Source organism: Sorex araneus, chromosome 4 (genome assembly GCF_027595985.1).
Source record: "Sorex araneus isolate mSorAra2 chromosome 4, mSorAra2.pri, whole genome shotgun sequence".
In the NCBI taxonomy this organism is placed as follows: domain Eukaryota; kingdom Metazoa; phylum Chordata; class Mammalia; order Eulipotyphla; family Soricidae; genus Sorex; species Sorex araneus.
The window spans coordinates 79,513,993-79,540,032 of record NC_073305.1 but is presented as its reverse complement, the minus strand read 5'-3'; the positions used below and the strand labels follow the sequence as shown (position 1 = coordinate 79,540,032).

At 36.7% G+C, this 26,040-nt stretch overlaps 1 protein-coding gene across 3 annotated transcripts in view; it reads left to right on the top strand.

Annotated features, from left to right (window-relative positions):
* SUPT3H (SPT3 homolog, SAGA and STAGA complex component) overlaps positions 1-26,040 on the top strand; it is a 519,913-nt gene that overhangs the window by 208,624 nt on the left and 285,249 nt on the right. The gene's annotated exons all lie outside the window — the stretch shown is intronic.

The following is a 26,040-nucleotide window of genomic DNA, read 5'->3' as shown; positions in this document are numbered from 1 at the left end:
CCTCAGATTTCCTCAGATAATACTGGTTTCTGTTTAAAAATGCAACAGAGTGCTCGCTTGGGCAGCACATATGCTAAAAATGTGGCAGAAAATAGAGGTAAGTAAACTCACTCTCATAACTAGAGAGCCTATAGAACAAGACTGTTAAAAGGACAAGAGTACTTTTATTGTTGTGACATATGATATACAGTGAATTATTATTCAGCTAAAAGAAAAGATGAAATTATGCAATTTTTGTATGGAACTAGAGGGTATTATGCTGAGTGAAGTCAATCTGAAGAAGAAAAATGCAGACTTATCTCTCTTATATGAGGGATATAAAGAGATAATAAATGACCAGTGGTCACAACACTCAAAAATTAGCCTCTGGAACTGAGCTTTCCAAGGGAGATTGGAGTGGATTGGAAGAAACCATAGGACATTGGTGGATGGAAGTTGGCACTCAGGTGATGAATGTGGTGTCAGAACATTGTATACATCAAACTCAAACTCAGTCAACCAACAGTTTTGTCAAAATTGTACCTCGGGGACAGAGAGGAAGTATGGCAGGTAGGGTACTTACCTTGCATGAGGCAGACCCGGGTTCAATCTCTGGTACCTCAGAACTCACTGGAGTGATCCCTGAGTGTGGAACCAGGAATCAGCCCTGGGCACAGCTGGGTATGACCCCAAAACAAACACGCCTCCAAATAAAAAACATTGTACTTAAATAAAAATTGGAAAGAAGCAACTTCATACAGAAATCCCCATAACAGCATTACTTATAACACCTAAAGTGTGTATGTGTGAGATGCCCACCAGCCAAATTGTCACTGCCACTGTCATCCCATTGCTCATCGATTTGTTCTAGTGGGCACCAGTAACGTCCCTCATTGAGAGACTTATTGTTACTGTTTTTGGCATATCCTGTACGAACGGGTAGCTTGCCAGGCTCTGCTGTGCGGGCTCCATACTCTCGGTAGCTTGCCAGGCTCTCCGAGAGGGGCAGAAGAATCGAAGACAGGTCGGCCACGTGAAAGCCGAACGTCTAACCACTGTGCTATCGCTCCAGCCCAGCTGAATTGTACTATAAATAAAGTTTATTAATGCAGAAGAATATTTTGTTATAAATGTTAGTTTTGTTACAAATGTTAACTTGAATTCAATGATAATAACAACTGAAATAATCTTAGAAAAAAAAAGACTTCGTAATATATGCTTCTATTGTCCAGTGTTAGAATAAGCAAATCTATAGAGACAAAGTTATTTGTAGATAAGGATGGAAATCAGGAAATGACTCCTAATATAAAATGTAGTTTCTTTTGGGGTGATGAATTGTTTTTTAATTCATTTATGTGATGATATCACAACTATGAACATACTGAAAACCAGTTGATTGTAAACTTTAAACATTTGGTGATTGTGTTATATATATTTGTATAAAGTTATTCATAATGATCTTTAGAATATTCTGATGACCATAGTTATTTTCTGTATGGTCCATGTAGATGTCTTTTACTATTTCTCAATTCTAATACTGTTGTTTTTAAAACTTCCTTATGGTCATATTTATTGTTGTTCAGCTCACACTCTCTCTTTCTGACTTTCTTATTCATAATTTACACAAGAGATGATATGGTTGATTTATCATTTATAGCCAGGGTAGATGCCTTCTCTTTCAGGCATACTATATTGATTTCTGCAGTTGGTTTTCATCATAGAGACTTATTATTAAGAAAGATTATAAGGTTGAAAACATGTATTGACTTAGAGAATAATAAGTAATAGCCTAACTAGGAAAAAACCCCCACTGTAAATAGTGAAGATGCTGGTCAAGTAAGCTGACTTTTGGTTCAAATTGCTTTAGGATATGGTAACTTTGAATAAATAAGACTTTCAGATTTTAATTTTCTTTATTTTCTTTCTTTATTTTTTATTGATTCACTGTGAGGTGCAGTAACAAAACTTTTATATTTGAGCTTTGATCATAGAGTCATTAAACACCCATCCCTTCACCATTCATTGTACGTTTTCCACCACCAAAATCCCCAGTATTCTTCCCCTCTTCCCATTCTATACCTCCCCCTGCCTGTGTGGCAGGCAATTTGAACAGTACTTTCTTTCTCTACTTGAATTACCTTCAATATTTCGAGAGCAATCTCACCACCTCTCATATCTGCCAAAAATGTAATGCTAGACGATGTGTTTTGTATCGCTTGTTATGGATACAATATAATGCTCTAGGAGGTTTTTTTGTTGCTGCTGTTGGTTTGTTACTGCTGTTGTATTTTGCTCCTTCATTTATTTTATATTCTACACATAAGAGAAACCATCTGGTATTTGGATTTTACTCTGACTTAATTTTATTTAACATAAACTGAAATTCCATTCATGTTGTGCAAAAGGTGAGATTTTTGCATTTTAAGTTGCAGATTGGTATTCCATTTGTGAACATATTATAAATTCTTTGCATCTTTGTGCTCCAGGGATTTTGGCATCCCAGGGTTAAATCCCAAATGATCATGGCAAATGATCACTTTAATGTTCTGGTGAATTCAGTTTGAGGGGCTTTGCGTTTATGATTACCAGGAATATTAATCTGTGATATTCTTTTTTCTTTTCCTGGCATGGTTGTCAGACCAATGCTTATCTTACAAAATGACTTGGAAAGCACTGCTCAAATTATTTAGAGTTTGGAATAATTGCTATTAATTTTCTGCAAACCTTAGTTAAAATCACCAAAGAATCCTTGTGGTCCTGAGAATTTCGTCACTGGGAGTTTTTAAATTATGGATTCAGTCTTCTTACTACTTTATTCATCTCTTCTGTTTCTTCCTGATTCAATCTTGGTATATTGTATATTTCAAAAACATTTGATTTGGTCATACAATAATGAAACACCTGTGCACACCTTCACCAGTGCACATTTCCCACCACCAACAACCCCAGTATACCCTCCATCCCACACCCTCCCCCTACCTGTGTGGCAGATGATGTCCACATTACTCTCTTTCTACACCAGGCCCACCATTGTTATTTGAAATTTTTCCCCAACACTTAGATCTGCCGAAAAGGCAACATTAGACACTATGTTTCCTATTGCTGATTATGAATAGCATAGGATGTTGTGTTGTCGTGTTAGCAGCCTCGCAATTTTGAAATTCTAGACTTTTAATAATTAAATCTGAAGGGATTTCTGCCAAAAGCCACTGGGTTCTGGTATTTGTTTCTGAGTCTCTGGGATCATGGCCTTTCAGCAATTTGATCAGGAGTTAGAGAGGCTGTTCATGGGTGATGACTCGGGGCTTGATTCTTTATTTTAAAAGAAGAATTTCTCTAATGTCCATTGTGAACATTGTGGCAGAAATTTCAAGATGCCTGAGATTTGACTTACTGATACAGCACTTGACTTGCATACGTGAGTTTGTAAGTTCATTCTGACAGAAGAACAAGCAAATGAACAAAAACTTCAGCAAATTGAATTCAGCAGTACATGAAAAGTATCATACATCATGACCAAGTTGTGATATGTTTTAGGAGTAGAAGGGTGTTTCAGCATATAAAAAATTAATGTAATATACCACATCAACAAAAGAATAAAAATCATATGATTTTATCAATGTATACATATATTGACATCATTTAAGAAGACTATGATAAAAGCTATCAATAAAAAATAATGGGAACATAACTTATTACAGTATAGGACCTACATAACTAACTCCAGCTAACATCACGCTTAGTATTGAAAAACTGAAGCTTTTCCCCTGAGATCACTTAAAATACAAGGATATCTATTAACCATTATTCTCAAGTACCTGATTGGAAGTCCTATCCAGGTCAGTGAGATAAGAAAATAAAAATAAGAGGAATCAGTATTTAAAAATACAGAGGAAAATCATAATTTATGATGACATGGTAGTATATATTAAAAATTGTAAAGACACCATTTAGAGAGGATGTAACTTAAGTAATAGAGTACATGCCCTATATATGTAAGGTCTTAGGTTTCATATGAAGCACAGTAAATCTCCTTTGTCCACTCCAGAAGCACCAGATATGGCCCTCAAGCACCATCACCAAGTATAACACTGGATGGAGTACCACCAAGAGTTGTCCCAGGGACCTGACTGCTGCTGGTATGGCCCACCCAAAAATAAAAAAGAACTGTAAGAAGTAATAAAATAATATGGTAAAATGTCAGTCTATACAATAAATATGCCCAAATCTGTTTTTGTACACACAAAACAAACTCGAGGAAGAAAGCTGTAGAGAGATAGTATAGTACATGTGGTATTTGCCTTGCATGTGGCCAGCTGGGATTATATTCCCAACATTCCATATGGTTCCCCAAACCCACCAGGAGTAATTCCTGAGTGCAGAGCCAGGAATAAGCACTCAAGAGTATTGTTGGGTTTAGCCCCAAAACAAACAACCAAAAAAAGCAATAAGCATTGCAACCACAGCTGAAAGATTTAACTATCTGTACATTACAAAGTAGGGTGAAGTCCTACAGAAAAAGGAATTAAAGAAGGTGCAGAAATTATTAAATGTTTTTGCACTTGATGATTATTAGAAAAATTAATATGATTTGGGTCAGAGAGATAGTACAGTGTCTAGGGCTCTTGCCTTGCATGCAGTCAATCCAGATTCAGTCACTGACCTCTGTATATAGTCCCTTGAGCACAGAGCCAAGAGTAAGCCCTGAGCACTCCCAAGAATTTCCTCATCGTAATCCCCCAAGATAGAATGAATGTGGTTAAAATGACCATCTTTCCCAAAATAATACACAGAGTAAGTGCAAATCCCATCAAAATTTCAAGGATTTTTTTTTCTTTTTGGGTCACACCCGGTGATGCACAGCAGTTACTCCTGGCACATGCTTGAGGACTATATGGGATGCTGGGAATCAAACACGAGTCAACCACGTGTAAGGCAAACACCCTACCTATGCTATCACTCCAGCCCCTCAAGGTTAGTTTTAAGAATATAGAAAAAACATTACTGAAGTTAATGCTGATCTTAATAGGCAAAGTGCTGCTTCAAGGGAGTAGAACAAATGTTACTGAAATTTTTGTGAAGCTGTGCAAGATTCCTACAGCCAAAATGATGTGTGTATGGGGAGGAAGAATGGAATATCAAGCTGTCCAACTTCAAATGTACTATACAAAATTACAATAATGAAAATAAGGACTTGAATTAAGATCCCAGAAATAAGCCCAAACTATATATAGACACTTAGTTTATGACAAGGAGGCAGAGGTATGCAATATGGAAAGGAAAGTTTCTTCAATAAATTGTAATGGAAGGCTGAATCCTCACATATAAAATAATGAAGCTAGATCACTGTTGTGCAGCATACACAAAATTTGTAAGGTTGGAAAGATAGCTCAGTGGAATGAGTGCATGCTTAACTTGCTAGAGGCCCCTGAACACCTCCAGGAGTGATGCATGCCTCCCAGAGCTCCCTCCCCCAGTTATTTTTTTTAAATGAATTTCAGGCATGGATGCTAGATCTGAAACTATAAAATCCATCAAAGAAAACATAGGGAATACACTCCTCAAAGTGGCTTCTGTGATGTCTTTAGGGAGCTGACACCAATGTCTAGGGAAACAAAAGCAGAAATAAACAAATGGAACTACATCAAGATAAAAGCTTCTGCATGTTGAAATAAACTTACTAAAATGAAAACACATCCTATCGAATGGGAAAATAATATTTTGCATTAATGCAAGGAGTGGCTAATATTGAAGACATAAATAAGTAACATAAAATTCAGCAACAAAAAGTCTAATAATCCAATAAAAATGGATAGATGATGTGAATAGACACTTATTAAAGGAGACATACAGATGGCCAAAAGGCATAAGAAAAAGTACTGTCATTACTTATCAGAAAAATGTAAATAAAATTTGCAGTGAGATAACTCCTTAGGCTTGTGAGAATGGCTTGAATCATAAATCCCCCAAAGGCAGGTGGTGGAAAAGAGTGTGGAAAAGAGTGTTGAGAAAATGATTCTTCATGTGCTATTAGTTTCAACATAGATTGGTGCAATCTCAATGGAAAATAGTATGAATGTTTCTCAAAAACTGAAAAATTAAAATACCATACGGACCATCAGTTTAACTAGATATTTAAAAAATGTGAAAACACTAATTTGCAAAGATATGCACTCATTTTCATTGCCGTGGTATTTACAATAGCTAAGTTGTGGAAATAACTTAAGTGTCCAACCACAGACAATTGCCTACAGATGTAGACTATATACACAATGGAATACTACTCAGCTATAAAAATAATATTAAATCTAGTCATTAGTACCAGTACAGATGGAGGGAATTATACTAAGTGAAATAAGTTAGGAGGAAAAAGATAAATACCAGATGATTCCACTCATATGAAATATAAAGAAATAAAACAAATGAATAGACAAAACCGAGTCAGAAAAATTTTTTTTTTTGATTCTCTGTGCAAAATGAGGTTGCAGGGAGGTATGAGGGGGAGAGAGCTGTGAGAGCAATTGCAGGAGGGTTCCATGAGCTCTGATAGAGAGCTATTTCTCTGTCAAAGTTTTTCCTACTTTGGTTGCAGGTGAGTTATGATAAGCTGTATTCAAAGAGGGGTGAATCTGTACTCCTAAAACATTGTTTAAATCAGCATTTATTCAGTAAAGACTAGAGAGAGAGAGAGAGAGAGAGAACTAAATTACAGTGTTGTTTAAACATTAGAAATCACTTTGAAATTATATGAAATACTTGGAAGTCTTTGGAGAAAAGATAAATAAAGCTTTGCTCCATGTTTGTTTCATCCTTATTTCCCTTTGTGGTAATTGCTGTGTAGTTTTTATTCTAAATTCGAGGCCACTCCCTTATAGGGGAGGCATGCACACTGCCTTTAACCCTTACATTTCTGACAGTGTCATTTATATCTTTTTGGGGGAGAGCCTTTAATTATCGATCCCAGGGCATCCTATAAATCTTCATTAGGAAATTCCTTCTGAACTTTTGCTGAAAAGTAGTTACTGTGCACTGTGTGTAGCAGCTGTTTGTCTAGGTTAAAGAAAAAAGTTGACCGTTTTAATTTGCTTTAAAAATATCCACTGGCACTGGTTCTCATTATAGATGTGTGGTTGTAACATTTCATTTTTTAAATGTGTATCCATCTTTTTTCAGTTCTAAAGGAGTCCAAAGAAACCATCTAAAATCTTAAAAATAACCACTAAACCTACAGTATTTTTGGTTTTTAGAATTCTCAAGGGAGGACATTTTTTATCTCGGGCTTAAGATTCATACAGGGTGGCCCATTTAAAAGAGGCCCTGTACACAGCCACATTATTAAATAGGAACTGTTTTAAATGGGCCACCCTGTAAATCAAGGATTTTTTTCCAATGGGTATTTACTTCTTTGCACACTTGTGAGTTTAGTTCTAAGTTTTTAGTTACTGTGTTTGATAAGCAGCCTTGAAATTTAAACTTGGGCATATAGGTGAGATTGAAATGTACAAACCTAAATTCCAAACATTAAAAATATATTTTAAGAGATTATGTTTGGATCTCTTTGAAAGTTTCACCAATATTCTGTGTGATTCTCATTTTCTGTAACATTTTTTTAAATGGATAAAACACAACTTACTCTAAATGGAAACTTTTACATAAATAGTAATATGACTTCCTTCCTTCCTTCCTTCCTTCCTTCCTCCCTCCCTCCGTCCCTCCCTCACTTCCTCCCTCCCTTTCTTCCCACTTTCCTTCCTTCTTACTGGATGTCTTTTAAAACGATAGAGATCCCACTACTTTTGCAGTAGGTCAGGGTCAATAGTCCTTATTATTTTCATATATTGATTTTCCTGTGTAGTGCCATGTATGAACCCAGTCTTCATGAGAGGCATGCACTCAGCTCTTAGGCTACAAATCTGCTCCTTAAATTTGTAATTCAGAATTTCCAAGCACATGCAGTTTTTTTTTTCTAATTTTCACAAGTTAAACTCTAGGTAGAAAATAAAAAATGATATTTGAAACTTAATATGATTCAGGGTTTGCTCAAGCCTGTCCTCTCAAATCTTAGCTTATATTTTTAGAAACATAAATGATAGTACACATGTCCTTTGTTCTCATAATATCTCAGAATCACAAATCATCTACAAGAAAGAGAATAAATTGAGTCCTTGCCACTCTATGGAAATGGTCACTGTCACTATCATCCCGTTGCTCACCGATTTGTTCGAGCGGGCACAGGTAATGTCTCTCATTGAGAGACTTATTGTTACTGGTTTTGGCATATCCAATACGCACGGGCAGCTTGCCAGGCTCTGCCAGGTGGGCTCAATACTCTACTCTTGGTAGCTTGCCAGGCTCTCCGAGAGGGGCGGAGAAATCGAACTCGGGTTGGCCGAGTGAAAGGTGAAAGTCCAACTGCTGTGCTATTGCTCCGGCCCATGTAAATGGTACTTTGTAACAATCATTTGCATTCAGGTTGTTGTAGAGCAATATTTGAGAATCAGCATTTCTGTCACTTAAATGTCCCAACTTCAAGAACAGTGTTCTTTTGTTATGCCCTTGTCATTAGTAGGACAACTCACTAGCATCATCATTTTGTGATGCAGTACCTGTTGTTTTGAAAAAATATGGAAACATTCCACTATCTCTGAATGGTGTTTCTCAAGGACATTTATATGCTGTATTTGTGTCATTGGCACTTGGGAGAAAGTTTTCTTTTCACACGTTATAAGGTGATATTGTTAAATCTGAGAATAAGTTTAATTGCTTAATTGTTTAATTGTTGGAAATCCCAATTTTTTCTTTAAGCATAAATCTGTGTCTCCAAATTTGTACCTAGGATGCCTCCACTAATTACCACAGTGGTTCTTTGCTACATGTACCCAATTTAGTAATTTTTTGCTCAGATATTTCTCTTATCTTTGTACAAGGTCATTAAAATCTTGAGACTATGGTTAATGGCTTAGATTTTAATCTACCACTTTGTTTCAATTCTACACATTATAGAAAATAGAAACTTTGAGATAAAAAGGATTTAGAAAATATTTCACATGAAGTGTGTGTATATATTGGAAACCTGAGAAGGAAAACCAAAATAAGGCACTATAAAAGTTAGGTGTGGCCTAGATTAATCACCTACTGGGATGCAAGTGTAAAGAAAATAAAGGCTAACTTTTTGGAATTAAGGCTTAAGGCTACAATTAAGGCTAACTTTTCTTTAACTAAGCTCATAGTGTCAGAAATGTTCTGTCAAAATGCACAATGAAGGTAAATGTTCTAGGTAAGATAAGTATGCTTCATTTGCTTTAAGTGTCCAACCACAGACAATTGCCTACAGCGGAGCAATAGCACAGCGGTTGGGCTTTCACCTTTCTCGCGGCCGACCCGTGTTTGATTCCTCCGCCCCTCTTGGAGAGCCTGGCAAGCTACTGAGTGTATAGAGCCCGCACGGCAGAGCCTGGCAAGCTACCCGTGCATATTGGATATGCCAAAAACAGTAACAATAAGTCTTTCAATGAGAGACGTTACTGGTGCCCGCTCGAACAAATCGATGAGCAATGGGTCACACCTGATGATGCTCAGGGGTTACTCCTGGCTTTACACTCAGGAATTACCCCTGGTGGTGCTCAGGGAACCATATGGGATGTTGGGAATTGAACTCGGATTGGCCGAGTGCAAGGCAAATGCCCTACCTGCTGTGCTATTGCTCCAGCCCCTAACAGCTTCTTTAAGGTGATGTTTTATCAAAAAATAAAAAAATTGACATGGATCCTGATGAGTATAAATTGCTTATATTACCTCCATTTGATAAGAAGGTGGTCCCTGGACTATTTAGAAGCCACACTGGGCTGAATGAGCAGAAATATACCATGTAGACATTGGGGATGCTGGGTCCTTAAGTTTTGCAATCTAATTAATAATTTGTCTTCTTCATTTAGTGCAGAGTCAACAAGATAGTTTTGATTCTGTCTCACATTTTGCCAGTCCATTGTCTATATCTTGGTGGAACATCTGGGTTTGAAATTTAGGGGAAGAGACCAGTAATGACTTGCCTTATGGCCATATTATGCATAAAGAAACGGAATTTAATTTTTATATGAAAATTGAAATGGTTGGTTCCATTTCATTCAGATTTAATATTTGATTTATTCATTAGATTGGCATGTTATTTGAGTACTATAGTGAAGTTTTAAAAAGTGAACATATTTTCTTGTAAAAAATTGAGGTATCATAGTTTACAGAAGTATTCAAATTTTCTTTTCATAATTGCAGAACACTACACCAGTCACCACACCAGTATTTATGTTTTTTCTACTTGAAAAGCATTCCTGACAAATTCTTTGTGCATTAGTTTCTGAGGCCATCTTTTGTGACGAAGTACCAAACTTTGCATAACTTTGAACAACAGAAACTTACTGTCTCACAATTCTGGAAACTTAAGTGTAAGATCACTGTCTTCTCTAGGACTCTAGGGAGGACTTTCCTTGTATTTTCTGGTATTTGCAGACAATCTTTGACATGCCTTACTTTTTAGTTGCTTCACTCTCCTGTCACCATGCTCTTCTCACATGTTTTCACAGGGTCTTTCGTCTGTGTGTGTCTATATCTGACTGTCTTCTTTTTATAAGAGTACCAGCCACACTGAGTTAGGACTCACCCTAATGAACTGATTTCAATTTTTGTTGTTTCTGTAAAAACCCTCTTTCCATCTAAGGTCATTTTCTGAGGTACAGGGAATTAGGCTTTCTACATACCTAGAACAATTCAAACAAACCTGTAACAATTCAGACAAACCTGTAACAGATTTTGAAAAAAAATTAAATTTGGAAATACAATATTTCAGAAATTGGCCATTGCTACACTGCAGTTTAAACCAGGGTATGATGCATAATTTATTGTTTATGTTGCTTTGGAAAAAATCATCTTTTTTCCAGAATGGAATAGTGTTTTTTCTTTAAAATAGTGTTTTTTCTAACTTGGGAGATGTGCTGAATGAGTTGTGTTCATCTTTAGATCATCTCTCAAGCTCACAGCTCAGTATTTGTTACTCATGGCAGTCTTTTTTGATTATGTTAACATATTTCACCTTTTTTCCTATTTTAAACTTCAGTAGCAATGATAGTACCACTATCATCACTGTAAATTCACATAGTATTTAGTATTTTTGATGTTTGATTTTAACATAAGTTGCCAAGTTGGCTGTTAAGGGCCAAGCCCTGAGAGCCACATATTTTTGTATAGAATATGTAGCTTACCAAGGTTTGTAGATTTTAAAATTGATAGAGTCCATGATAGAAATATTTTGTGATATATATACATATGTATATGTGTATATCAAATACGTGACATTATGATTTTAATTAAGTTTTTCTAGAGCAGACCCATGGTTGGTCATCATTTATGAATTGTCAGTGACTGCTTTGGTGCTGTGTTGTGAGTGATGTAATTACAAGCAGAGGGAGAAAATGTTTACTGTCTGAACTTGTATAGAAACATTTGCAAATTGCCTGTAATTTATTCCTCACCTAAAAGACTTTACTAAAAAAACAGATAATGTCATTTTATTTTACTAAAATGATATTAATATATTAGAGAACACAGGGCCCCCTTCCCAGTTATTTCTATATGTACTTACTAACGTAGTGCAACTATTTACAGAGTTAGGATGAACTTGGCGTTATTTACATATTTGCTTACATAAAATTGTGCTTTAATTTAAGTTTATATTTAATAGACACTGTTAAATGGAATTAAGTTTGTGTGTAAATTAAGATGCATGTTGGTCCTTACAAATATCTAAGAACTGATTACTTAGAATTTTTAGCTCATATAAAGAAGATCACCCAGGGTCTGAAACATACTAATGATACATATATAGACAGATTATAGATGAAAGATGGCTTTTTGTCTTCAGTCTAGAGTACAAAATTAAAGAAGTTAACAATTTTCATATAATGATTGATGATGATGGTGAATTGAATCTGAGAGTGGTATTCAATATGATTTAAAATTAGAAAAAAACAAAAGCAAAAAATGTAAAAAAAATAAACAGATTTTCTTGTTTAATTTGAAACTATCTCCTGATACAGTTCTTCTTCAGCAACACTTCTAACTGGCTTCAATTTCACAAAAATTATTAAAAACTGTTTTATGGAAGGAAAACAACCCATCCATCTTTGCTCTTTTAATTACTATATGCTGATTTGACCTTTAAGCATAACTTTGTTATTAGAATTTTACAAAAGTAAAATTAATGATGGCTGATTTAGTTCCTTTTCAAGTTCATTCATTGTTTTCTTAGCAAATAAATTTAAAAAGTTAAATAAATTTTATAATTAAAAAATAAAAATATACCTATGTTCTACAATTCCAGTGATGCTGCCAAAATGTTCTCATTTTTTTTAAAGAAAAAATGAGAGAGGGTTTTAAATATAAAGAATGTGGAATGTTAAAAAACTTGTGATAGTCATATTGATTTACATTATGGTTTTTCTATCATGTGCTCCATTTGTAACATATACTAAAACCGCTTCAGATAATCTTGTTAGTTTTCTGTTCACTCTCCAATTCCTTGCTTCAGCCTAATGTCTGGGTTAGGTAGGGTATTATTTTAATAGAGTATTAAAGATTAAAATTATTTGTCAATATAGCAAGTGAAAATATAATTAACTTTTTGCATTTTAAAATTGATCACATATAAAAATGTTATTTTATTTCCATTTTCCTTTTTTCTTTTTAATTTCTTATTGAAATAATAATAGGGTTGTTTCAGGCATACAGTGTTTAACAAACACATTTCATCATCACTTGCTCCAACTAAACATAAAGGAATGGCAAATGGAATTGTCAGAACATAAATCAATAAAAGTCAATTAGTGATGATTGATTGCTAAGTTATTTTAAGCAGTATAAACAGATGTTAATTCATTATTGAAAATGCATAAAATCCCTTAGCAAGCTAGGAATAAACATACCTTTCTTTCTGAATCTAGTAGAGGGCGACCATATGCACCATTAGTAAGAGCCATACTCTGGGCCACAGGATGGAAAATATGTCCTGTCCTTACATAAACGCCCCTATTGCTTCTTGCAAAACTGGTTTGAATGCTATCAATTCCCTAAGCTGTTTTCCGTCCATGAAGCTGTGTATCCTTAAAATCTGAATGATGATCTAGCTGGATACAGTATTCTTGGTTAGGTGTGCATTTCATGGCACTTTTGTCCTATGTTCCTCCATATTTTTCTGGCTCACAGAGTTTCCTTTGATAGATCTGCTATACATCTTATGTGCATTATTTTGCGTATAAGTTCAATTTTTGAAGTTGTTGTTTTCAGTATTCTGTCTCTATCTTTGGATTTTGTCATTTGGAGTACAGTGTGTTTTGTAGTTTTCCTAGTTCAATCTGTTTTTGCTAGGACCCTTTGATCTGTAAACTAGAAATGAGCACTCTGAATTTAATGAAGAATTGAATGGCATATATGATTAATTTACTTTTAGATCTTAAATATTATCCTAAGTCAACTAGCTGTTAAAGCGATATTCAGACAATTACCTAATATGATTGGTTTTTGAATCCTTGAAGGGGACATTAGAGCTGTCGAAGTGAAAAAAAAATGCTGAATTATCTATATGATAATCTATTTCCTTGTCTATATTCAAGGAAACAACATTTTTGTTAGTTTACTTCTTGGCCCCAGGCCTGAGGACATACACTTTTCCTTTTTCCTTCTTATGATTGATTGCTTAGGAAGTCTTTCTATAAAGACTAATAATACAATATATATAGAGACTGATTATAGATGAAAGATGGCTTTTTGTCTTCAGTGTAGAATCCAAATTAAAGAATTTAACAATTTTCATGTGATAATTGATGATGAAGAATTGAATCTGAGAGTGGTATTCATATGATTTAAAATTAATAAAAAACCAAAAAATTCAAAAATATTTTTAAAAAAACAGATTTTTCTCATTTAATTTGAAATTATCTCTTGATACAGCTCATCTTCAGCAAGGGGGTTGAGATAGGAAATTTGTTCATAGTGAAAAAAAGCTCTAATTCTTAATTGTGTGGGAACCTGAAGTTATTATAATTAGAGACCGTGGATTCCTGGTGTTATTTTGAGAAATTATAGGGCGGAGATTTTTCTGGGATTGTTCTTTGTTAATCATACTCTCTCTGTCATGTGGATGGTATTGGTGTCTTTTAGCTACAAAGAAAATTTCATTTTGAATATAATAGTAATTACATATCTTAGTCAACCAGACAGTTCTCAGATATCACTTTTAATCTCTGTGTATTATCTGTTTTATAATAGATAGATGATGTGCTTAACCACCGTGTTGCTTTTGTATTTCTGCAGAAAAGCATAATTTTTACCATGTTTTATCCTTGGGGAAATTTTTACATTAGTTGGATGATTTCTGAACTGTGTTCCAGAACTCCACTCACTGATTTATGTACATTATATATGATTTATACTTTAAGATGCCATGGAGATTCCCAGTTATGCCCTTTTAAAGTTTATAATTAATTCGGGAGACTTAAAAGATGTATTTTATGTGGTAAACTCAGTTACTTGAAAAAATATAGAAGGAACCATTAATTTACATTTGCCTTGGAATATATTTTCCATCTTTGTAGTATAGTTCTCTTTTTGGCTCTTGATACAAAATGCATTTGATGTTCTGGTTCTTCAGATTTCCCCCTTAATCTTATAAACACAACTCTTATAATCTTTGCATGTTGGTTTACTTGTTTGCATGTTCACACTTAATTGTCAAAAAGTCATTTGTGATTTATCCAAGTGCTGTCCAGTGTCCTAAAGTACCCACACCAGTGGGTTATAGTTTTACATGGTCTTCAGTTTTTATTTTATTTTGTTTTTATTGTGGTTGAAGTAGAGATAAATTACATGTGAGGTCTCTTCAGTTTCTATATAGCAGTTTGATTCTCAGAGGTTATTAGAATTAGTCTGGTAAGAGTGGAAATCCTCTCTGTTGCCCCCTGCACTGGTGATCTCTGGTAATCTAGTTACATTTACTGAACCAAGAAATGGAAACAAAAACCGTGTGTTGGGACCAGGAAGTGATAGTTGCTGGAGGAAGGCATAGAGGGCTCACCATGCAAAAGGAAGGTGGTGAATTCCACACTGGTGCTGACACACAGAGAGAGCATGATGGTGGCGGCTTTAGTCTTTGTGACTCAGTTCTTCTGACAGTGATTCCAGCAGCACAACTGATTTCCCGCTGCACCATCACCAGATAGGTACGAGTACGATAACTAGAGTGCTTGACCCTTGCCAAGTACTACAGCCAAAAGTTGTTCAAGCCTGTGTACAGGAGTGTAAACCTGTAAACCTTGGCGAGCTGGTGTGTGAGCCGCCTCCAGTGGCCCCCAGTGAGCACCACCACCAGAAGAAGCACAAGTAGCAGAACTAAAGTAATGTGACCCTTAAGGGCTCATGTGTAGTTATAAGGAGTGTTATCCCCAGTGAACTTCTGAACTCAGTTTCTGAGCACTGAGACTTGATGTGTGACCCTCAGTGAGTACCACAGGAAAATGTGTGAGCACCATTCCTAGTCGTATGTGCAACTGCCAATCATCAGAACAATAAAATAGACAGAGAGGAGGGTAGAGGAGCGGGGATAATAGGTTGTTTTGATGTTTAAATCGGCTCAGCAGTATTTTGCCAGTAGTAAGAAAGTTAAATACTAAATATAAATATTGTGCCATTTTCCTTGTCATTGTGATGACTCAAGTTATTTCCTTTAGATTATGTTTTAGAGTTTTCCAATGTTTGTAGTTAAAATAATTTGCTTATCTGGTACCTTTTAAAAGCATACTAATTTTATTAAAATTTTGAACATTTTCCTCTAAGCTATTATTTTATTTAGTAAACATTTATTGAATTCTCATAGTATACTATTTCATTTTACTAAAATGAAAAAGATTAGATCTCTACCATAACCCAATTACCACTAATACAATATTCTTAAACTACTTAACATGCATGTACAAATTTTCAAGTGTATAATTTCTTTCGGGGATAGATGTTAGAGATGATTTTATGGAAGGGGAAACATTCAATCAAGATCTTAAGGGATCTTGTTTTAAACAGGTGATAAACAGTGATTGCAGATTGTGAAAGTTAATGCAAAACCACCTAGGTAGAAGCAAAGGTAAAAAAGCAATGAGTTACAAGAAATACCAGGGATTATAGAAAAAAGTGAAATGAGAATTCTTTTTCTCTTTCTATCTTTGAAGTTTTTTCTCTTGCTTCTGCATATGAAGATTCTTAAGTATATGTTCTTTGATTCCCTGCCTCAGTGTTTTTCCTACATATCCTAAAACTACCCTTTGTTATTTGCAAAAATTACAATTACTGACTTTTACTTGCTAACACTATATTCACTCTATTCACATTTGAAGTGTAGATATTATTTTCTGACAAGACAGCTGACTGTATATGTCTTAAGATTTTATGTATATATTAATTTTTTGTTTTTATTTGGGGGGGGCTACACCTGGCAATGTTAAGGGGTTATTCCTGGCTCTGCTGAGGAATTACTCCTGACAGTATTTGAGGAACCTTGTGGGATATCCCATGTTCAGCCCAGGTTGCCCATGTGCAAGGTAAATGCCTTACCCATTGTACTATCTCTCTGGCCCCTGCCTTAAGGTTTTTATCTGTTTGCCCAGTTATCTATTATGTATTTTGAAAATTCATATCATGGGATGGCAGTTTCGGTATCCCAGTGAAATTTATGGGAGGTAAATCCCATTTAAACTTAACCGTATTCTTTTTTTCATCAGTGTACGCATTTACATAAGGAGGTTTTCATTTTAACTGCTACTCTTCTTTCATTGCTTTCCTGCCTTCCTCCCACTCTTTCTTCTACTCTTTCCTCCCTTTCTTTTCATGAAGAGAAATTTTTTTTTAATTTAAATTTTATTGAATCATCATGTGGAGGGTTACATAGTTCTCAGGATTATGTCAGTTATACAATACTCAAACACCCTTCCCTTCACCCGTGCCCATATTCCATCACCAACCACCCCATTATACCTCCCGGCCCCTCCCACCCCCCCAGTCCCCGCCCTTCTACGTGATAAGTTTCACTTCGTTTATGATTTGTCTTGGTTACAGTCCATGTTTCAACACATAACTCACTATTGTTGCTAGGGTTTCCCCCCAAAAAAGAAAAGACAGTTCCACTGTCAAGGAAGCATTTGATGGCTCTCCATTGCTGAGAATGTAGAGATATTAAGTCCTGCTGTTTGTTACATAACTTTTCTATTTTTTTCCCCCCTCGTCCTGCGCCACCGAGATCACGTCTGTTTAGTAATCACCACGCTGCCTGACAAAGGGAAAACAAACCAAAAAAGAAGGTTATTTCCCGTCATCAGCCGGCGTGGGGCTCTGGCTTAGTTGATAGTCTGGTAGAATGTCTGCAAGCAGTTTCTGGAACCAAAAGTAATACGCTGGTATCGGCCCCGGCTCAAGATTCCACCAGCGTCCTGCTGTTCCAAGTACATAATAATTTATTCCATTGTATCCCATTCCCACGCCACCAGGTCCGTGTCAGCTTAATGGACATCATACTATGGTTAACGCCACGCCGCGTTTCTTCCCGAGAAAGAAGGATATTTCTTCTCAGCCGGCGTGGGGATATGGCTTAGTTCAGTCTATAGAGATGGCTACCACTTTGGTAGCCTTCAACATTTCAGCAAAATACTTACTATTCTTATTAGGATTTCCCACCAAAGTCCGACCCGTTAAAAGGGAACCATTTCATATTGGTGATGATGAAATGACAATAGGTTGCGTGGCCATGGCAGCGGCCTTGCGGCTTTGAATTTCTGTATAAAGTCCAGGGAAAGTACAGCCAGAAATTACACGTCGCTACAAACTTTAACCCTATTATGGTCCCCCCAAAGTCCAACCCATTACAAAGGAACCATTTCATATTGCTGATGATTAGATGACATTAGGCTGCCGCGGCCGCACGGTTTTGGGTTTCTATATAAAGTCCAGGGAAAATTCTGCCTAAAATTCTATCGTTACAATCTTTTACCCTTCAACAAAAAACTTAGTACTATTGTTTGGAGTTTCCCCCCACGTTAAGCCCTGCCAAAAAGGAACATTTACACGTTGCTGACAATCAAGAGATATTAGGTCGCGCGGCTGTGATAGCACGGTTTTCGATTTCTGTATGAAGTCCAGGGAAAATTCTTTTGGTAATTGCATCACTCGCTGGCAGCGCCTGGGCCAGAAGCTCCGAGCACACAGTTTGGAGGCATTTTAGGGGCGCCGCTCGTGTCCAAAGTGGTTCAGTTGCCTCCGGGGTCGATCTCGCTCGGGGCCGGAAAGGAGCGTCCCCACATGGCTCTGTGCTTAAATGTCGGCCGGCACAGGGCGGATCCTGGAGTCCCGCCCCATCGGCTTTCCCGGGCTTCCTGCATAGTCTAAAAACCGGCTGTTGCCTCGCTGCGTTCAAAAAGAAAGAGTTGAGAGAGAAAAGACCATACCCCGCCGGCAGCGCCTGGGCCAGAAGCTTCGAGCACACAGTTTGGAGGCATTTTTGGGGCGCCGCTTGTGTCCAAAGTGGTTTAGTTGCCTCCGGGGTCGATCTCGCGCGGGGCCGGAAAGGCTCATGAAGAGAAATTTTATGCTTAGATGTTACTGACAATGTATTTGTTGCTCAGAACACACGGTAATTAGCATGTTGATGCCAACACTGCATTTTTTTGGTGACGGCACATGCACTAGTGTCAAGTGTGTTCGTCATAAATGCATAAGGAATATTTTGAAATAAGGCATACTCTCTCTTCTAAAGTCCCAGCTATGAGAAATGTCACTATAAATGTAACATGTCCTCCAAGTGCTGTTGGAGCTAGATCTGTTATTTATTGCCCCAAAGATGCTGAATGACAAAAAGCTGTAATACGTAAGTAATAGCATTTATGTTTATGTGTCTGGGATTGTAGACAGGCAGTTTCTACCAATCTTAACCTTTCTGTCATCCGTCACAGTGTGAAGTAACTGCCTGCTGATGGAAGCAGTCTCAGGATTTTCATTTGGGAGGTTGCAGCTCTGCTGTAGGTATTTTCAGTCTTGTAGAAGAACCGCCTGTACTTGTTTCATGGCACTGGTTGAGTGCAGTAGCACAAGTTGAAACGCTTAAATTTCTTCCTAGCTTCTTCTTGCTGACATTTCCTAACATCCTGTTGGTCTCAGCAAATAACAGACCAAATCTGAGGGCAAGGTGTAGTGTGAGGGCGCCTACGATTAGTTGGCAGTGGAATGTAGTGCATTGTAAAGAGTTTGGACTATCAGGATAGTATACTGAGTGGTACCTAAACTAAAATGCGGTTTGGTGTAAATTTACCAAATATTATACTTCTTGAACTTAAGTGTGAAGAAATTAGTTAAATACAAAAAATCACATTTTGTTAGACATCATATATGGAACCCAGAGGATGTGAATGATACTCATCATGTGTCCCCTATTAATAGGTAGTTTGATATGACAGACAAGGCCAAAGATTGTATGGCTAGAAATTAGGCTAAAATCAGAGACAGAATCAGATTGTGAAGAGTTTTGTGTCACAAACAAGGAAACTTGAAAGTTGTAGAAGTCTCTGGCTTTAAATCTAGTCATTTAGTACTGTTTTATTATTATTTTATATTTGTGGCCACATAACTAGTTTTCATTAAAATACTGGATATAGGGACAGGAGAGGGAATAGCAGATATATCAGACAGGGCGCTTGACTTGCATACAGTTGACCCATATTCAATCTCTGGCAGCCCACAAGGTGGCCGCTGAGTGCAGAAACAGTAGAAGTTCTGAGCACTGCTGAATGTGTCCCTCCCACATCTTCCCACCTAAAACCCCTCAAAAATTGTCATTTATAATAAAAATACTAGATAATATAAGGATGGCATTTCATAGTACATAGATGTGCATTTCAGTATTGTAATATATTTAGAAGAAAACATTCATTGTAAGATATTAGAAGTACTAATATTTTTATCATATACTACAAAGATTAAAATACACATTTTAGTGATGGTGTATGTAAACATCTGTAAAAGATTCATATTTAATTTTCAGATTTTATTTTGACACAAAACTTTGTCTTGTTTTGTGACCACATCTGGTGGTGTTTAGGTGCTTCTTCTTGCTTTGTACTCAGGAATCACTCCTGGGTATGTTTAGGGAACCATATGCAGTACAGGGATTGAACCTGGGTCAGCTTCATGCAAGGCAAGTGCCTTACCCTCTGTACTCTCTTTCTGGCCCCGTGTCAGAATTTTAAAATTGTAGAGTCTAATCTAAAGTATCAAAGAATTATTGTATATGCATATTTTAGTAGAATTCTTATATTTTTCATAATATCTTATGTTGTCACTCTTCTGCATATTCTAGAAAACAGACTTAAGATGTGTTTTATGGGGAGAAGCATACTAAATTTCATCTAATTTGAGGAATATTAGGAATAGTGGGAAAGTTTCTTAATCTTTTTCAAGACAAAAGTGACTGATCATTGCCCAGTTTACATATCCTAGAAAAATATTATACACTTCCTTATTGAAACTGAGGCCCTTTCTGAAGAGGCTAATGGAATATATTAGGTACAAGTGGAATATATTTTGTATTTTCCTGTTGGCAGGCACAGAGATTTGTACAGCTAATTTCTGAGTTGTCTGGTATAATAGCAACTTTACACAGTTTCCCATTCTATATTAAAATTAATGTTTTATGCTTGTATCATTTTGGCCCCACACCACCTGCAGCATGCCAGCATCCCTCCACTAATGTCCCTCAGTCTTCTCTCATTCTATTCCTTCTCCATTGGCAAACTTAGTTACATAGGCCGAATCTTGGGGTTTCCTTTTTTTTTTTTTAGCATTTTCATTGACATTTATTGCTATGTATGTTCTAATTTTCCATCTAATTATTTCTTTGAGTTTTGACTTATTTTATTTATCTTTATTTATTATTTTTTAATAATTTATTTATTTTTTAATTGGTGAGTCACAGTGACGGTTCAGTTACAGATTCACACATTTTCGTGCTTGTTTTTCCCTCAAGGAAATCCCGAGTGGGGAGGGAGATAGACGCTGAAAGTAGACTAGAGACTGAACATGATGGCCACTCAATACCTCTATTGCAAACCACAACACCCAAAAGGCGCGAGAGAGAGAGAGAGAGAGAGAGAACAAATTGGAATACTCTGCCACAGAGGCAGAGCGGGGTGGGGGGGATGGGATAGGGGGAGTGAAGGGATCCTGGGTTCATAAGTGGTGGAGAATGGACACTGGTGGAGGGTTGGGCTCTCGAACATTGGGGTTTCTTTTTTCTTTTTTTAAATTTTTAAAATTTTATTGGATCACCGTGAGATAGTTACAAGCTTTCATGTTTGGGTTACAATCTCACAATGATCAAACACCCATCCCTACACCAGTCACATTTCCCACCACCAATATTCTGGGTATACCCCCCTTTCCCACCCTCCGCCTGCCTCTATGGCAGATAATATTCCCCATATTGTCTTTCTCTCTACTTTTGGGCATTATAGCTTGCAACACAGACACTGAGAGGTCATCATGTTTGGGCCATTATCTACTTTTGGCACATCTCCCATCCTGATTGATTCCTCCAGCCATCATTTTCTTAGTGATCCCTTCTCTATTCCATCTGCCTTCTTCCCTCCGCTCATGAAGCAGTCTTCCAGCGATAGGGCAATCCCCCCGGGCCCTGTATCTACTGTCCTTGGGTGTCAGCCTCATGTGATGCTACCCTACACTCCACAAATGAGTGCAGTCCCTCTATGTCTGTCCCTCTCTTTCTGACTCATTTCACTTAGCAAGATACTCTCCATGTTTATATATAAATATATTGTTTTAATATGTACATAATGAAAGTGGTAGAGATAAATTTGAAAAGTCAAGGAATGAGAAAATTGATCACTACTAGAAAGTTTTTGTCTTATTTATCTATTATATATACAATGTAAACGTACGTGATTGTTTTGTTTTGGGTTCACAGTTAGTGTCTTGGAGGGCTCTCTCTAAACTCTGTGTTCAGGAGTTACTCTTGGTCCTGGGGAATAGGGCATTTGCTGTGCTGGAGTTCAAATAGGGTCTGCTATGTGCAAGCCGAGTACTGTATGTGCTGCAATATCTCTCCAACACCTTATTTGATATTTTAACATACCTGTTACTTTGGTTTTCTCAGTGCCAGTGTTTACTGAATTTTTCTTTCTTTGCAAAGCAGGTAGATAAAATCATAATTACTGTTAAAATTATGAAAATTAGTAGAGTGTGGATAATTTACATCTATTTATGGCTTCTCATTGCTTTCAATGACTGATTATGGTCAAACTGCATTTCTTTATTTTACAGGGGGTAAGCAACAAGTTTTGGTTAAGAATGAACAAATATTGGGAAAGAATGATTTGACAGTATAATGTCTGTGTTGTTTAGAGCTGGCTTAGCTGAATATAGTTTAGTTAGGGTTCTAGACTGCTACTCACTCTAATTTCAGTTGGGAAAACTTCTTGGATATTATAGTAATGCCAGTTCTATTAAAGTATAATCAAATACGTGGTTTGAGTGGGAAAATGTAGCTTTCAATTCAGAGACAGTATAGAAAGGCACGGAGCGCCTTCTTACACAATGTCCAAGTCATACAGTACCCACCCAAGGCAATGTTAACTACCTGAGGTAGAAAAATGTTCACAAAATACCAGAAGTAATTAAAAAAAGAAAGCAACTAGCTCCCAAGACCACAGTAATTACTTAACCACAGCATGCAAAATAATTTAACCACATTAGAGTTTGTAGCCAGTGAAGTGCTGAAAGCAACCCAGCTTCCAAGATGACACACACGTTCTATGTTACAGCAGTTAAAGTTTACTTCAGGAGACCAGGAAAGGAATCGAAGTTTCAGTAGTTTCCTGAAAGAACTCTATAGAGGCTGGTCTAGTAGAACTGGTGTGTCAAGCATCCCAGAGTTCCAGCAGGAATTGAGTATCGGACTCAGGATGTCAGGACTAGACTGAGGACAAGTCAGTGAAGACTTCAAATCAACTGAGCGACAGAATGTGATATGGTGGATCTTTAAATAGAAAAAAAAAACCCTAAAGAGTTGTAGAAATATCAAAAGTTACTTGAAGGTTTTTTCCTTAATTGACTTTGAATTATTTTATGTATTGCTGAGCAAAAAAGAAATTGACTGTGCTTAGATATTATTATATAGAGAGCGATAGCGCAGCAGGTAGGGCGTTCACCTTGTACGAGGTCCACCCTGGTTAATTTTTCTGCCCCTCTCGGAGAGCCCGACAAGCTACTGAGAGTATCCTGCCCACACGGCAGAGCCTGACAAGCTACCCGTGGTGTATTCAATATGCCAAAAACAGTAACAAGTCTCACATTACTGGTGCCCGCTCGAACAAATCAATGAGCAACAGGATAACAGTGACAGTGATTATTATATTTTATAATATTATTTTATATTTTATTCCTGTTTTCCTAAAACTGTTAGGTCAATGTCTGCCTCTCTGTGTAGGAGAAAAATTAGCAGAAGTAAGGAAAATTGTGTAACTAAAGCTTTAAGTAATAACATTTCTTGAATGTTTTACTTTAACAGTAGTAATAACTTTCAGCAATAGCTTGATCTGAACATTAAAATATAATGCTCATCAAATCTTCTACCTAGTCTATGAGTTTAGTTTTTTTTTTTTTTTGAGTTTAGTTTTTTTTCGAAAATTTACTCTAGTTATGCTAATGAAGTTTTTCAGTATGGAAATCTTTAGTATGATGCTAAGTGCTTATTTCATAAACACTAAAGCTAAAATACAGAACTTACTTGAATATTTTTATATGAAGGATCTTTAGAATATTCTTTTAATAAATGTATGGACTGTAGTTTTTGTTTGTTTTGGAGCCACAACCATTAATCCTCAGGATTTTCTCTGGCCTCTACATTCAGAGATTACTCCTGGTAGGGCTTGGAGAACCATCTGAGCTGGCAGGGATTAGACCTTGTTGGCTGTGTGCAAGGCAGGTGTCCTGCCAGCTGTTCTATCTCACTAGGTCCATGTGGACTGTGTTTTGGATTAAATATTTTATGTTGATTATTTACTGTTTTTTTCTTGTTTTTTTTTTCGTTTTTGCATATGGATATTTACAGTAAGTTAAAAAAAGGAAAGTAAATTTCATTTAGGCAGTCCAAGGAATTAAATGTTGGATATGTTGGTGAAGTTAACACTAAATTTTTGCCAGTGTCGGGTTTACTTGATACTGTCTTTTTGCTTTTGTTGGATTATTGGTTACACACTCTCAATTAACTGCAGTTTTATAATAAGTCTCAGTCAGTAGGAATTATCTGTAAACCTAGTAGTTCAAAACTGTCCTGACTATATTTTCAGATTTGGGAGAGGAGTGCTGTGCTCAGGGATCACTTCCTAGTAGGTCTTGGCAAACATAGATGGTATTTAGGATTGAAACGGATTGAATTCAGTGTGCAAAGTGTGCAAAGCAAGCACCTTATGAGCTATACTATTTCTCTGGCCCACTGACTATTCTTGGTTTCTTTATGTTTGTTTGTCTTTGCTTCTAAGTCTTTCCTATTAAATACAGATGCTATTATTTTTAAATTGCATTTTCCATCATTGCTTTACTCCCAATGTTATTGAATTATAATTGACATATAGTGTAAATTCAGTGGCTGCAGTGTGTTGATGTGGTATGTTTATTTATTGTTCATTTCATCTCAGCAGATCATAGCTTTTTTGTGTGTATATGTGTGCTAAATTTTGTTTTGTTTTGGTTTTGGTCCACACCTGGTGGTGCTCAGGGCTCTGTGTTCAGGGACAGACTTCTGACTTGGGGGAACATATGGGATGCCAGGGATCAAACCTGTGTTGGCCATATACAAGGCAAATAGCCCATTCACTGTAGTACTGCTCAGCCCTTATATATGATAATTTTTTTTAATTTTATTTATTTATTTATTAAAAATTTTTTTTATTAGTGAATCACTAATAAAAGTAAGTTACAGACTTACAGCCTTTCATGCTTGTGTTTCAGTCATACAATGCTCGAGTACCCATCCCTCCACCAGTGCCCATTCTCCACCGATGATCCCAGTATCCCTCCCACCCCCTGCCCCACCCCCCCAACTCATCCCACCTCTGTGGCAGGGCATTCCCTTTTGTTCTCTCTCTCCTTTGGGTGTTGTGGTTTGCAACAGAGGTATTGAGTGGTCATCGTGTTTGATCTATAGTCTACTTTCAGCGTGCATCTCCCATCCCCGATAGTCCTCAAACCACACTTTACCTGATGTTACCTTCTCTATCTGAGCTGCCTTTTCCTCCACCATGTGAGGCCAGTTCCCAAGCTGTGGAGCCAACCTCCTGGTACTTATCTCTACTATTTTAGGTGCTAGTCTCTCATTCGTTTACTTTATATTCCACAGATGGTGCAATCTTTCTATGTCTGTCTCTTTCTGACTCATTTCACTTAGCATGATACTTTCCATGTTGATCACTTAACATGCAAAGGCCATGACTTCATCTTTTCTAACAGGTGCATAGTATTCCATTGTGTAGATGTACCAAGGTTTCTTTAACCAGTCATCTGTTCTCGGGCACTTGGGTTTTTTCCAGATTCTGGCTATTGTAAACAGTGCTGCAATGAACATTCGAGTGAAGATGTCATTTCGACTATACTTTTTTGCCTCTCCAGCACATATTCCCAGGAGTGGTATTGCTGGGTCAAATGGGAACTCAATTTTAAATGTACTCTCTTAACAACTTTCAAATATATGCTACTGTTACTATGCAGTACATTACCCAGAGCAGGCCCTTTATAACAAATGGTGTGTATATTTTGAGAAACATTTTCCATTTCTCCTTCCCAGAAGCCATTGATCCTACAGCCAATAGAATATTTACATGTTGTTTTTCCTTATCTTCAGTTTTACTTCCCATGGTTTTAGTAATCCATTGTCAACCATTGCCCCAAAATATTGGAATTAGGACAATAATTAGA